The sequence below is a fragment of the Quercus lobata genome, chromosome 1 (genome assembly GCF_001633185.2).
Source record: "Quercus lobata isolate SW786 chromosome 1, ValleyOak3.0 Primary Assembly, whole genome shotgun sequence".
Taxonomy (NCBI): domain Eukaryota; kingdom Viridiplantae; phylum Streptophyta; class Magnoliopsida; order Fagales; family Fagaceae; genus Quercus; species Quercus lobata.
In genome coordinates, this window is record NC_044904.1 from 44,671,645 (window position 1) to 44,686,772 (window position 15,128).

At 32.9% G+C, this 15,128-nt stretch overlaps 1 pseudogene; it reads right to left on the bottom strand.

Moving 5' to 3' along the window:
- Window positions 1–6,147: 6,147 nt before the first annotated feature.
- LOC115990834 lies at window positions 6,148–14,820 on the bottom strand (annotated as a pseudogene).
- Between the last annotated feature and the right edge of the window lie 308 nt (window positions 14,821–15,128).

Here is a 15,128-nt window from a genome sequence, read left to right on the forward strand (position 1 = left end):
TGTTTGAAGGGAATTTAGAGCTTATGTGTAAGGCTCTCTCAGTCGCAGACTTTTCCCTTTCAACTATTGGTCATACTGTAAAAGACTCAATGTCTATTGCGTGTTTGCTACGAACTCATTCATTCTCTCATACTAGGAGGCATGGTAATTCTGTAGCCCATGCCTTAGTTAGGAGAGTTAGGTTGTCTTCTCCTTTGTTAGTCTAAATGAAGTTTATTCTTCCATGCATTTCTAATTTTGTTGTTTTTGATCTTCCAGTTATTTGGATAATACTGCTCTGACTCTTTCCTTAAAAAAAAAAAAAAAAAAAAAAAAAAAAAAAAAAAAAAAAAAAAACTACTTTAAAGTTGCAATCTTATATATTTTGGATTGCAGTCATTCCTTGAATTATAAAGTTTTGGTCTGTATTAGCAATTCTAGACTAGGAGTTACAAATATGTTGATACTATCTTTACATATAATTAGAATAGAATTGTTTATTGTCCACTTCCCTGTACTTCAAAAAATAACTCTATTATCTAATTGAAAATGAGTTAACAACTATGAAGCATGGGTGCGTTTCCGGATTCGGGTGCGAGTTCAAGTACAGGTGCAGGACTCAGCAATTTTTGAAAAAGTAGGGTTAGGGGTGTTAATTCGAGTTAGCGTGTCGAGTTCGTGTTATGTCGGGATAGAGGTTGTGGGGACGCAGACCCAAATATATATTGGGCCTTAGGCTTGTCTGAAGAGGCACAGTGGTCCGAGAATAGATCAACAGTAGGGAAGGAGTAAGACCAAGAACTTCACGAGCAAGCTATGACTGTAAAGGTTGGGAGAGATAAGATGAGGAAAAGTATCTCCTCGGCTAAACAAAGAAAGTGTCAAAAGGTGAGCTCTATTATCCAGAGTGACATTCTAGAAAGTTCTGTTGATAAGGATATGCATTGTGAACGTACGGGACAAAGTGGGAGTTGAAAAATATCTAAGAAAAAGCTACCACCACCACCTTTAACGCTCTGCAGCTAACTCTCTGGTTGCATTTATGTGGAGAAGACCTCTGAACAGTGCTGCCTTGGTCGCCTCAACTCACAGAGGGCCTATGAAGGTGTCCGATGGGACAAGCACTCAAGTGGTGGCTTGGACGATCGACAAGTGGAGGGCCAAGATCATTCAAAATGAGATATATAATGTAAGAGACCGCTGATGAAAGGGGGAGGGAGAAACTAAGAGAAAAACATTATAGCAATCAAGAACTAAATTTATAATCAAACTCGAGATATATATATATATATATATATATGAATTGATTTCCTTGAACTTTGTCGATGATGATTTTCTTTAGTTCGAATCAATCTATCTTCCTTTTCCTGTTATCTAAATCCATTTTACTTGTTGTCCAACTCATTAAAGCCCAGTTTTCCAATCCATTCTCTACAAATTCATTGCATTGGGCTTTTTGGGCCTAAGTCTGTCCACCCTTTGGGCTAAGGAACTCAAATCTGGTCCTTACAGGGGTATTCGACTAAATGACTCAACCTTAACCCGACCCATTTAATAATCATGTCATGATCGTTCAACCCTAACCTAACCTGTTAATAAGGCGGGTTGACTTGACCTAACCAATTTGACCTGCTTAATAAATAAGTAATGTTAGGTTGACACAAATATAACACAACCCATTTCAACCTGCATAATATAACATCTGATAAGCCAAAAATGTATTGACCCATTGTGATGAATTAACCAATTAATTAGCCAAGTTAATTAATTAATTTAATTAGCATACAATAAGCGTGGTAACACAAACAAATCACAAACTAAGTTAATATGCAGTGAAAAATAAATTGACACGGTGATTTGTTTACGAATGTGGAAAACCTACACAGCAAAAACCTCACTGGGTGATTCTAAAGTCACCACTCTCGAAAATCCATTATTATCACAACAAGCGGTTATGAGTAAAAGAATTTGAATGTTCAAATAGCGTGTAAAACACTATGAACGTTTAGACCCCCAAATTACAAATTACCAATTTAAGCTTATTATCAAATAATATATGTGCAGAACATGAACATAAGTTAAAACAGAATTGATAAAACAATTTAAACCAAATAAATCACAACCACAACAGAAATTAAATGGTAAAGATTAAGGGAAGAGAGATGCAAACACAAGGACAACACAACGATGTATTATCGAAGAGGAAACTGAAATTCTCGGCGTAAAACCTTTCCGCCGCCCTCCAAGCGGTCAATAATCCACTAAAGAATGAAGAGAAGACCCTCCAAGTCTAATCTACCCAGTGTACCTAAGCCCTCCAAGCTTCTTACTCCAACGAAGTTACGCCAAACCTTTATCTTTTTTAGCTTACCGGATTCCACTATAATCCATAGCATCAACCAATATCAATTGGTCCTTTCCTAATTGCTTTCCAAGTACTAAATAGCCTTCTCACAGATATGGGTATGGTGAGAAAATTTTTGGGCTAATGTACCTCTCAAGGATGTAATAATGGAGAGGGTGAGAGTTGAGGAATTTGAAGAGTCACTATGTAAAGATTGTAGATGAGTCAATCTTGTTTTTTTCTAGGGTTTCTCTCTAGAAGCTCTCAATATTTCGTGGGTATAAGAGGTATTTATATTGGAGTAAGAAAGGAATGCGAAGAGTTAGTTTTTCCCAGACAGAGTGGACTAGCGACTTGGTCTCGCGACTTGACTGAGTTGTGAGTCCAAGCCGCGAGCTAACTGAATGGTCTGTCTGGACTTTTTGTTCTGTAGTGGTACAACTAGCATAACAGTTCAGGTTTTCTGCATGCTTCACTCATGTGCATCATCTGGCGGCTTGCCAGTCGCGAGCCACTCGCGAGATCCAGTCGTGAGTCCTTACTTCAATGCACATTCATGAGTATTTCTTCACACACTCTCACACACTACCCTTACATGATTCCCACCTAAATACAGAGTTTTTAAGTGCTGAATTACAAGCAAATTAGTACGGAATAAAGCCAACAAAATGGTTGATTAAATTCAACCTTACAGAATCCTAATACCTTATACCAACCTACAGTTCCCCAATACCCAATTAGACTTGTTTTGTAGTGACAATCTCTCCTTTTAATGCACGGCTCCTAGTACGTGACTAACCAATTCGATGTGCGGATTCTAGTACGCGGTTTACACACCAACTTAAGAAGGATGTTGGTTGCAAAGTTCTTCAGTTCATCAACACGATGAAGATCACGAAACTCCTTGGTTACAGAATTCTACAGCGTACAAACACAGTAGCTTCTTCAAGAAAAAGATGAACTAGGGCATATGTCTCTGGTTCACAATATGCTTGTGGAAAACTTTTGCATTGAGGTGCATCCACTGTGACGGCCCTTAAAACAATCCTTATATATGTTTAGGGTTGTGAGAAAAGAAAACCCAAACATCTACATATGGATTGGAGTGAAATCAAATCTGAAAAGCTGATTTTCTTAAATCTCGATAGATACCCTATTTATCGAGCAACTGTTGAGCATCGGGCTTAAACAGCCTTTTAAACCTCAATAAATACTAGCTGTCAAGCTAGTTGTCGAGTTTTAAAATCTAGCACTTCTTCACTTGATTCTTAGACAGACTTGCATGGTTTTAACATTTTGACATGAAACCTTGTTCCTTGAAGTATTAAACACATCCTAGATCTACCCAATTACAAGTAAAGTGCGTTTTGTCAAAAGATTAGCCAATTCTATATTGACATATGTTCCTAATATGATTCACAAATGTCCTAACAACATTCATCTAGAAATAATTTTTTTTACATCCCAAAAGCAGTGCATACACTTCAAGTTTTTAACCCATATTCAAAATAATATAGTTCAACAAAAATATAACATTCATCTAGAAATAAGTTTTTTATACTCCAAAACAAAAGTATACACTTCAACCCAAATTCAAAATAACATAGTTTAACAAAAATAAAATAACATAGTTCAACAAAAATATAATATCCTTTGAACTTTCCAAATGCTAAATATCAATATTGAAAGAATTGGAGTAAAAAGTAGGCTAATCCTGACTATGCTACAATTATCATCCATAAATTCTAGTTTATAAACTATCTCAATAAACCCACTTGCAAGATATGCAAATGGTGTCCAACGCTAATAAAAAAAAAAAAAAAAAAAAAAAAAAAAAAAAAAAAAAAAAAAAAAAAAAAAAAAAAAAAAAAAAAAAACATGGCACAAGAAAAAAGCTACAACAGTACATAGATTCAAAGTTTATAGAACAAAAACATTATGCAAAAAAAACTACTGCAAAATTTTGAAACACCAAGAAAATGGTTTTCTTAAATTCTATAACTCACTAAACACATGAGAGAGAGAGAGAGAGAGAGAGAGACTATAAGATAGTAGAGTGAGTAGTACGGCTAAAATAAAAATAAATAAATAAATAAATATTTTTAAGAAGGTTTAGAGATTTAGGGTTTGTAGGGTTTAGAGATCTAGGGTTTGTAAAGTTTCAATTTCCAATTATATCATTTGTAAGTTTTTGTAATTACTCACTTTTCTTTTTAAATTTAAAATAAATGTTGCATATAAAATGTATTTGACAAATCTAAAATGAATATTTATTTGTTATATGAGTTAAATAGGTTGTGTTAAGTGGGTCATTTCGGGTTGACAAAATAAATTGACGTGTTAAACATTTCTATTGTGGATTGCGCGGGTTGACCCGCTTATGATACGTTTCTTATCATGTTGCTTTTGGGTCAACTCGTTTATGATCCAAACTCATTAAGGTCTAACCCTAACCCGTAAAAACCGTTGTCGAGTTCATGTCGTGTTCGCGAGTTGGGTCAAACATTGACACCCTTAAGTAGGGTGGGGTGCAGCGGGGTGCGGTGATTAAAAAATTATTAAAAATATTTTTATTTTTATTTTCTATATATTGCTAAGCATATTTTTTTCACATTATATAAACATATACCAAATTTAAGAGCAACAGTAGATGATAACTAAAACATGATGTTCATAAATTAAATACAATCCACAAGTTTGAAACTAAAACATTGAAATTAGAATGCAGAGAGAGAGGGGCAAAGAGCAGAGAGTAGAGAGAGGTAGAGAGCAGAGAGAGGCAGCGATGGTTTTAGGGTTTTTTTAAAATAAAAAAAAAAAGTTTTTGCACTTTTTTTTTTTTTTTTTAATAATTCTTACTTGAATTTCGGCTTGATTCAAAGTCGGTATTGGCCTGAATCAGCCGATAAGGCTTGAATTGGTTGGTTTCGGTCGGCTGATACTAACCAATTCGGCACGAATCGGCACTGAGTTGATCCAAGTCGGCGCGAATCCAAAAAAAAAAAAAAAAAAAAATGAAAACGCTTGGGCAACGGCGTCAAATGTCGATGCAGCACCCCTGTAGCTGCGTCGGTGCTTTCCAGGTTAACAATAAAATGAATTAAGGGTATAAAGGTAAATTGAGAAATATAAAATTCAAATTCCACAAAACATATGTTCTAATTTAAAATATAACTACTTCACATAAAAAATAAATAAAATATAACCACTTGAAACTTTAAAAATTTTGTATTTTTTTTATTTAAAATTGAAGAGCCTCTAAACACACATATTAGCACGTGAATATGCTAGTTTATAATCAATAAAGGCTTTTAGATATACATTTAATTCTATGTTTGAATCAAGGGAGATGGGAGAAAAAGAGAGTACAAGAGAGAGGAAGTTGTGCATGGAATATTCCCATCCAAACATACTCAATTTCCTACCAGGCATTTCTAGCTATTGTTGCCGTGGACTGATTTCCAAACCACATGTAATTGCATTATATGACCAATAATAATCGTCCAACTCTAGAAGTCCAGTGAGTCAGTGAACATGAGTACCAGAATCATTACTGGATGGACATGGGAGCTAGCACCAACTGATGTTCCTATAGTATATGCTTGAATGAGGTGATGACTTGAGAATAAAATGTTCATGAATATATCCTAATTATCTTTAATTAACTCATGGGTCAGCTTAGGTTTGATTCCCACAGAATAACTTGCTTGAAGTGGTAAGAGGATGATTTCGTGTATGCATAAGGATTAGTCTCCACTCAAATGGAGTAGGAATATCCTAATGCGATTTCCTAAAATAACACATTGTATTCTAGGTCGTAACTGTAAATTAAACCAATTTTATTCGAATCAACAACCATCCCTGTCTTAATTTGACAATAGGATGAGCAAGATTCATTAAAATATGAGTACTGCTGGTTTATGTACATCGAATACCTTACAAGAGAGCAGTAAAATCAATAAACCATGTGGTTTCACTGGGCCTGTCCTCGGCTCCCGCCACTTGCAGGTTCAATTGAGCTGAGAAGTCCATTGCCCCTTAGTTGCATGCAGTGATCTTCGGCATCTGCCTGGGCACAAATTATCACCACTGCCAAGCCATTGTAGTGTGCTTCTTGCATAATATTAACTGCATTATCAAGAGTCATCCCAGGGATAACCTTCATCAGTACTTGGACAACATATTCCCGTTTATTGTAGTTGTCATTATGCAGTATAACATGATAAGGTGGAGCCGTTTTCCTTGATTTCCTTAACAGTCAGGAAATAACAACGTTAAAACTGCTGCATTCCATTTCATTATATTCTATGAGAAAGAAACATTTAGCACCATGTTTAGCGCAAATGCATTCTAATACAATATATCCTTTACTCAGAGAGTTCAATCTGGTGAAAAGAAATGAGGATGAATATTTCAATCACCGAACTACTAACTTGATTCAGCAGGGGGATTTCATATTATGAGGGACTTTGAATATAACAACAGATGTCTTAATAATCACATCAACAAATTATAAAACAAATACTTAAGTGGTTAAAAACCAACATTTAAATTAGAAACATTACCCAATTAATGAAAAGCAACAAACTATATGTACAAGTAATTAGAATTGGCTACAGGAGTTCTTTGCAGTACCGCCGTTAAGTCCTAATTACCATGTCCTCTCCTAATTTCAACCAAGTTCTTTTTGTCCTTACACTATCTTCAGCCTGCACACCACCTTTATTAGTGCATGCATTGCCTTTCACTCAACATTGCACATAACAAGACGACCTGAACTGACATTCCTTTGTCTTACCCTCTATTGGTTTTTGTAACTCCTCACTGCCATTCAATCTTTAGTCAGAAAAGTAACTTAAACCATAGTATTTAACTTATACATTTTTTCATTTTAATAATGGTAGAATAATGGTACTTCTCCTTTCAAACGTCTAGCTTGATTGAACCCATAACAGGTGCAGAATTCATGGGGTTAAGGATCATTGAATACAGCACTTGGAGAGAGAGATAATTGAGCCTTTAATGTGTTGAGCTTTCTAGGAATCAAAATCTCTATTTGATAAGTAGGAAAGATAAAAGAGTCTATTTTTGAGATCTTTATATGACTGGATTTCTGCTTTTGGTAGTATTACTTTTTCTTCTTCTTTATATTTTCTTGAATTTTATATTATAATCTTTAAAAACATTTCTTATTCTCTCTGTTTGTTTCGGCGATAATGTTTTCTAGAAAATGAATCATTTTCCAAAAAGTATTTTCTATAAAACCATCTCATTTTCCTATGTTTGGTAGAAATCTTAAATTAGCTGAAAAATAAAATTCCCTTATTTAGCTTATTGTGAGATACAGTTGTTTTCAAAAAAATAAAAAAAAATATTGGAAAACAATCTTTAAAAATAAGCTATACTTTTTTCTGTTGATCAAAAATAGTTTTTCTTTGACTTATTTTTTCTAATACTACCAAACACTAGAAAAGACAGAAAACTATCTTTATACAAGGTTTTCTATCCAAACAAATAGAGTGTACTTGAGGTTTTTCCTCTCTTTTTAATAAAGGTTCCTATTACTTATCTGAAAACAAGAGTAAAGATACAACTAATTACATGTCAAAACTATTTGAAAATAAGCAGCATCAAAATTTTGCCTATACCTCAAATCAAACTATGATTCACGGCCAGGAGTAGTTTTCTCAATAATTGGTCTCTCCAACAAACCTCCTCTTTTACCCTGTCCTGTTGCTGATACAGCCATGGGAATCCCATGATTTGTGCATTGTCCTTTACATAGGGAATTTTTGTCCCCTGTTGTAGATATTTTCAACTATTATCATCAATGAAAACCAGTCAAACATTTGTTCAAGAAGACAGATGACCCTCAAATAATGCTCTATTCATTTTTTTTTTTTTTTTTTTTTAAAGGGATTGACATGTGAAGCTCTGGGGTTCCACTATTATTTATTAGTTAATAAAAAGAAGGCGAAAATACTGTTTTGGTCCCTATATTTTGGTATCACGGTCAATTTAGTCCTTACATTTTAATAACAGTTAATTTGGTCCCTATTATTTTTAACATATAGTCAATTTGGCCCCTACCGTTAACTTACTAACGGAAAATATCTATGTGGCAAACAGTTCGTAAGATTGACATGTCTAATATTAAAAAATTAAATGAGATGAGGACGTGTCTAAATTTTATTGGCCATGTCAGTGATTAGTTGGCAAAAAAAAAAAAAAAAAAAAATGCCACATTAGCTTTTACAAATATATTTCTTTTCTTTTCTTTCTTTCCTCTCTTTATTTTTCTTTTAACTTTCTTTAATCAAACATAATTTTCATTTTATTTTCATTGTATACCAAGTGAATGTATAGCAGCCTAGGCCACTAGAAACCCATACAGAGGATAAAAACTTTCATATGCAGTTGTTAACCAAACGAAGAGGACATGGATCTGATCCGAGTTGCATGTCAAATTGGCAAACTTGAATAGAGCAATCGTTCTAGACCATTTTGAATTAGAATTGGAGGTCCACTAAGGGGCTGGATTTGGAGCGATTGGGATTTGGATCCGCATGGGAGAGGAGGATGAGGATGAGAAATCCCAAGAAGGTTTAGTTTCTAAGGCATGAGATCCGGATTTGGCTCAGTTGTGGTAGTTGATAATGGGATTTTTCTTCCTAATTTTGTTTTGAGGGAGTGGTTTGGAGAGAGGGAGAGAACCCATAAAGGACTTGATTGTGCTATCTAGAGAGATAATAGTTGCGGTGAGTGCGGTTCTTGTGGTGGCGGTCAAAGATAGGTGGCACAAGCACCAGTCGTTAAGTGAGGAATAAGAGATTATGAGAGACGGAGGGCTATCCTGGGTTTGGGGAAAGAACAACGAAGAATTTTCTGGGTTTGGGAAGAAGAACAATGAAGAATGTGGGAAAATAAAATTAATTTTTTAAGAAATCGTAGGAAAATTGAAAGAAAAAATAGAGTAAAAAAAGAAAAGAAAAGAAATATATTTGTAAAGGTTGATGTGGTTTTTTTTCCAACTAAGCACTGACATGGCCAATAAATCTCACTTAATTTTTTAATTTAGTCATGCTTACTGTACAAACCGTTTGTCACATAGACATTTGCTGTTAGTAAATTAATAGTAGGGACTAAATTGACTACAAGTTGAAAATAATAGGGACTAAATTGATTGCTACTAAAATGTAGGGACTAAATTGACTATAACACTAAAATATAGGGGGACCAAAATAGTATTTTCACCTAAAAAGAAAAAACTAATCTCAATTCATGCTATTAGGTTAAAAAGTAAAAAGAAATCAGATTAGGCAAGGCAACATGAAAGGAAAAAGCTATTAGAAAGAAGTACGGCAAAGCATATTCAGCAAAAAACTAATAAAAAAATATGAACTCACGTCATCAGGATTTTTGAACAGTAATGATTAGAAATCACCAAGCAAAATGTATATCTTATAAGCATTCCAAGTGCTTTTAATATAATCTATTAATGTTTAATCAAGAATTTTAATATCCAACTGTAAAGTTTTAACAAAAGAAAAAATCATTTAACCTAGATAAAGGTCATAAAATTAATACTAATATTTTGGTTAAGACCTAGAAGAAACGCTTAATGAAATCAATACAACAACTCCATCTATGTCTGGGCTTAGTGTCAAATATTTTGTTCACAGCCAGTGTCAAACCCAGAAAAAGGAGAAGGGTTGTCATAGATTGACAGCCAGTGTAAAATTTAGTTACTTTATTATGATTGGATCCACTACAAGTTGGTGAAAACAAAATTCTAGCGCAACTTACAAGTTACAAGTATAATAAAGTGATGGAGAAACTTAGTCCATAAAATCAAGCACAGCAACCACACTTTAAGGAGTCAAAAAAGCAACCAACTTGTGGAAAAACATGCATCCTTAAGCAGTAACAGGTACTCCATCAATTACCACTAATTGTCACGACCCAAATCCATGGAACATGAATTTTGATGCATGACTAACTTGTTGAACTAATATCACTCAATAAACATGATTAATTTAAACATAATTCAAAACTCCAAATAAACAATGCTATTGATAAATCTCTTACAAAAATCCAAACTCCTCAAATTTAGAATAATCTCCAAAATACAGTGCAATCTAAAGCGGAAATAAAAGAAATAACTAATAATCTTTTAAGACTTCAAGTATTATTGACTTTGCCTAAAACTCCCACGCTCTACCTTGCACCTTATTAAGCAATCCAAAGGTTCTGTTCCCCAACCAACTTTAATCTGAAAATTGTAATTGATGGGGTGAGCCACACATCGAATAAGTAATTATACACAATATACAACAGAATAGAGTCAAGCAAAGCACGAGTTTGATTTCACAATTTCACTCAAAATATTCGATATAGTTTTCCAAACATATAAAGAACCACTAAACACATGTATATAATCAAATCTTAAAGTTATTCGAAAACACATACAGATAATTGATCAGAGCACAGTGTCACATATACACATCACATATTCTCACATACAATCCTGTGAGCGGATATCAACATCTAACCCCTGTTGGTGAGGGATCAACACATATTCTCACATACAATCCTGTGAGCGGATTTACACACATATCTGATATATCTGATCAATTCTAAAAATACTTATTTTAAGTCACATATCACAAAGCAAAGTTTATACAAAATAAAATAATTTACTTGATATTAACAATTTATTTTCAAATACAGAGGCATATCAAAGATCACAATATTGAATAGAATATAAATTAAAGGATGCTTGACTCTCTTGGGAAACGAATAGCGACTGAGGAGTTTATGTAAATATATTACAATTCTTTAGTAAATATGAAAATTTAAATTTGCTAAAAGAAACATTTTAAATACCATTTGGAGAATAGGAATATAACCTTAAAATCACTTGGTTTTAACAAATTTAAAGAACAAACACCATTTTGGAAACTTACATTGAAACTCAATTATTTTCTAAAAAGAGTTTAGTTTAGAAATCATCTTTTAAATGAGATTCGGACATTCAAAACATTAATTAAAATTCGAAATTTCTCTTTTAATGATATAAAAATGCTTTCAATAAACTTTAGGAAACTTTAACTTAAAAATATGACTTTTGAAAAAAAAAACCTTGACATCTAAGAACCTAAACGACAAAACTTGTGCATATTTTGCATAATTACTTACCTCTCTTGCTAATATATTCGAACACAGCTGAGCACTTTTAGTCTTCCGTAAGCTCTAAACAGAAAATTACTTTAATCAATAAGCAAGAAATTTCATGATCATAAACTACTTCCTAAAACACTATAGTACTCCACAACCTTCTCTTTCTATTTTTTTTTATTTTTTTATTTTTTTCCTAGAGTCATAATATAGGCAAAACTAATTCCCACACGTAGAAACATCAATCTGAATATAGCTATTAGTTATTCTAAAACAATCATCCAGTATATCAAATATCACATATAACCAACTACAAGACTTCACGTTATGATTGACCGCCACCTTCTCTTTAGGGTCAATCCTAAACTAGTGATATAATCAAGGAAAACGTGGGAAATCTAGTAGGACCTAATATGCACAAATCTAATAGAAGACTTGATGGCAATATATATAATTTATACATGCAAAACCGAAGAAGACTTAGCCAAAATTACGGATTCTAGAAATTCCGTGGCTCAATCTAGGATTCAACGACCAACTTTTAGGAAAAGATATCTCTTAGAAACAATTCTACATATCGCCAATGTTTCTAAGATAAAATTTTAAATCCTTTAATTCTTTGTTTCTAATGGATGAAAAATCATACCTGAAACAATCAGCTGCCTCTTCAATTAACTCCAAGGAAAAAATACCTCTTAGCCTCTTTGATAAAACCCTTCCTATGAAAACCCTGATTATCTCTTCCTCTACCCTGTAGTTTGTATTAGAGATGTGGGCTTAGTGGGCTGTAGTTACTAATAAAAAGAATACTTATGGCCCATCAATTATCTTTAAAATAACAAAAATAATAGTAAACTCAAATAAAAGTATGCAGGGTATTACACTAATGATACTCACTTTCCAATCAAACTATCAAAATCTGGTGTCTTTCAATGTTTGATATAGGATTCCCAAAGCACCAAGTAAATATAACCCACTGAAGTTCAGATACAAAAACATGATGAAAATCCCAACATATAGAATGCAGCTAACAAATTTAGATTCAGTTTCTACAAACTGCAGACCTATTGTGATTTGTGGGGGAAGATAACACCTTTTGTGTTGCATTGGTCAATGCATCCACATGGTTTAATTCAAATGAGGAATTTGAAGTACAACACCTAAGGAATTGTACCTAAGTTTTGCCATATAAATATACACTTACATATATATTATACTGTCAAAGGCACTGCTCAATCAAGAGGCCATTGCATAAACTACATGTTTACTGCCAGCATAAACTAAAGTTATTTCTTAACTTGGAGGTTGATTTTTTTATTTTTCTCTTGGTTAGAGGCCGTTGTATAAATTCTGAGCACCTGGGCTTCACCCTTCTTTACTTTCAGAATAAAGCTTCTACTTGAACTTATTCAGAAAAACAAAAAGGGGAAATTGCAATTAATCCACCAATGGTTAAGTTCGAATTGTCCACATATGGTATAAAAAGTTAAACTTTACCTATTTAAGGTCTAATTGTATTTGATTTTGGTTCATGAGTTTAATTTATTCAGATTTTAATGAAGTTGTTATTAGGACAAATTGCATTTAAATCCTATGCTTCAGGGTGATTTCAAAATAAGCCTTATAGTTTCAAAAGTTACAAATTAAACCATGAGGTTTAAGATGATTGCACATTGAACCCTATAGTTTCATTTGTTTCAAATCAAATCCCCCATCAGATCCAAATATCAAACTAAAAGAGTTCAGGGTTAAATTGATATTATTTTGTAGTTCAACTAGCAACTCCTAGTACTTTCAATTGAGACGTCCAAAGTTCAAATCCTCCTCCCTTTATCAAATTATCAAAAATTGACATTATTTTAAAAGTGCGGAGTTCGATTTGAAACTAACGATATTACAAGGTTTAATTTGTAGCTGCCTAAAAATTCAAGGTTAATTTAAAACTTTTGAAATCATAGGGTTTAATTTGAAACCACCCAATAATAGAGCAATTTTTATTGAATGTCACTAGGATTTATAGAGGGTTTAAAAGGTTATTTACCCTTGTCATTATGTTCTCTTTTCAAAGCATGTGACTTAAAATTTGCAAATGTAAATTTTATAGATTTGGGGTTTAAAAAAATATTAAAAGGGAATATTACAAATTACACCCTTAAAGTTTGGGGGTGATTGGATTTTACACCCTGAAGTTTGGTGATATTTGGATTTTACATCCTAACATTTCAAAATTTGAATTTTACCCCCTATATTTTATATTTTAGAAGTGTTTGGATTTTATTCTCTAAAGTTTTGGGGTATTTGGATTTTACACCCTAAAGTTTCATAATTCTGGGGTGTAAAATCCAAACAAGTTTAGGGAGTAAAATCCAAGTTTTGAAATGTCATAGTGTAAAATCCAAACACCCCAAATTTTAGAGATAAAATCCAAATTCTGAAACTTTAAGGTGTAAAATCCAACCACCTCCAAACTTTAGGGGTGTAATTTGTAATTTACTCATATTAAAATATATAACCTTTGATGGATAAAGTATAATTTTTTTAAGCAGATATGGTAAATCAACTCAACCCATCCCAACCCATTTGGGATATGAGGGCTAGGAAAGAGAAGCTGTTGTCAGCTCCAGTTGCCAGTCCTCTCTATCTTTGTTTTTTATTTTTTATATAAGTACCAGTCCTCTCTATCTTTGTGGATAAGAAGTAGGAACAGAGCCCTTAGAGCATAAAAATCTTACATATATTTGTATTGCTCCAGGTGATTTTGGTTCTCTAAGAATACCTCATAAGGTGCCCTTTGTTCAAAAAAAATAAAAAAAAAAAAAACCCAGAAGGAAAATATTACATATATTCTGGGTATGCAATAAAATTTTTGCAAAAAAGAAATACAGTTGTCCAAAGCTAATAGAACAAATATTAAGCACAAAAAATGTAAATCAGAATGATCAAGCTTCGGATTTTAAAGTGAATTAAAGCAATCTGACCCAGATAGAAGATCAATGAAAGAAAGCATTTGGAATTCAAGCATACACAAAAACAATGAATTTGAAGGGAAAAAAAAAAAATACCAGGTTTGGAGACGAAGACGTGGTTGGGTGAGAGAGCCAATCTGCCACATATAGCAGTCTCCATCTCCTTTTTCTCACGCTTTTTATCTCAATCATGGAAATTGGATATTCTTCATTCTTCTTCTTATTCTTCTCTGGATTTTATTTTATTTTTTCATTTTGGCCATTAATGAAATTAATAAATAAAATATATAAATATAAACGGGTGGCTTTTTTTACAACAGAGAGAGACTCAGAGAACTACCAGGCAACTGAACGAAAGAGATGTAGTTTGTGCCACACACAATTAGTTTATCTTAAACGACCTTTTTTGTTTTCTACCAAGTACCTAATTAACCTATTTTTCCTATTAAAACATAAAAAATAAAATAAATAAATATATTAAAAAAAATAAAAAAAACAAAAAAAACAGCCCTCTTAAAAATCCTTAACTAGAGTGAAGAATTAAAATTCTAAACGTTGACATAATAGAGGTAATAGTTGAGAGTTTTTTTCATTTTTTTTTAATTCAAATACACGGCCTTTACGTAATTTTAATGTTATCCTTACATCATTCATTTTTTTTA